This window comes from Talpa occidentalis, unplaced genomic scaffold (assembly GCF_014898055.3).
Source record: "Talpa occidentalis isolate TD23 unplaced genomic scaffold, MPIMG_talOcc4v2.1 talOcc4.15, whole genome shotgun sequence".
Lineage (NCBI taxonomy): Eukaryota > Metazoa > Chordata > Mammalia > Eulipotyphla > Talpidae > Talpa > Talpa occidentalis.
In genome coordinates, this window is record NW_023601543.1 from 15504199 (window position 1) to 15505735 (window position 1537).

Consider the following 1537-nt stretch of genomic DNA (forward strand, 5'->3'; position numbering starts at 1 on the left):
TGATTCAAGGGTAAATACATGGACACATCTCTTTAGAATGTTCAAGAGCACTATTTACATGCTCTGCATATTAAATAGAATGATCATAAGTGACATGTCTTAATAGACTTCTTACCTTAATAATTTATAGATTTTCCTAAGATGGACTCTTGCAAAAAATTTCTGTCCCTGCATAACTAAACTGAATAGAATTTACTATCCTTTGTACTTGAAGAAAATGGCTACTTACAAACAGCCGGAAAAGACTGCCCAGTTTGGCTGTTAATTGGAATTGGTTTGTTCTAATCTTTGCATACACTCATTAAGGTTATTAACATCTTTCTGAGCAGAGGTTCCCAGGTCAGTATAAAAGAAAGGAAAAAAATATGTATGTGTGTAGATAAGTAAATATAGATATGTACTTGGAGAACTAATATTAAATAGCTAGCATTTTTTTGTCATATAAGAACACACACACACTTGTATACACACACACACACACACACGCACATCTACCAGCTGTGATTACTTATTATTTTATAGCAGGAAAGGCAGTTTAAAAATAAGCAAGCAGAAAGGCCAGGATATTAAAATAAAAACCACTTTAGTTGACTACATTAAATTACATGACTTACGTAGTCTGTAAGAAAAAAGACTAAGAATTAAAAAATAGACAAATCAAAAACATAATTAAATTTAGTCATTGTTATCTTTGTTTTCATTTTATGCCCAGCAGGGGTAAACTCCATCATGAACTGGCACTGATCCATGAGCTGGCATATGGGAACCACTGATTGAGAGTTTGGGCTGATCCCAGCTATATGAAATGGGCTGGAGACTAGAACTCTGAATTGTGCCCCTTCACAAAGCTTCATTCCAAATATGCACCTTCCCTGCTGACTAGACTATGCCCTTTGACTACATAAGTCCCCCCACCTTGCCCGCTGTTTTGCAGTTACAGCGCAACATCATCTGAAAATACTGCATGTGAGGAGAGAGATGCAGAACACATTTGTCTAACTTTTATTTTAGTATATTGCCAAATTGTTGTATTTTTTTTACAGATTTATTTATTTATACATACAAGAACTGGGGTACAGGCCAGAGGTGTGTGGGGGGGGTGAGAGGATTTACCAGAGACAGAGTGGGGAGCACAACAGGCAGACTGACTGAAATACACTGCTGAGGGGAGCAGCAGGTGAGTCAGGAGAGGTCTGCTGGGCCATGTGGGTTGCTCCCTGGCTGGGGATTGAACTAGTGCTGCAGTGGCTGCAGACAGTTTCACAGGATGGGTCTTAACCCCTTGTGCCACCAGCGAGGTCCAACTGTTGTATTTTATTATGTTATTGTTAATATCAGGCTGTGACTAATTTATAAATTAAACTTTATCATAGGCGTGTATGTATAGAAAAAACACAGTACATACAGGTTTTGGAACTAGCCCGTTTCAGGCATCACGATTTGAATTTGGAACAAATCCTTGTGGATAAGGGGGCAGCACAGCAGGTGCTGGAATAACGTTTTCAGCCAATGTCATAACACTGATGGGAGAAAAAGA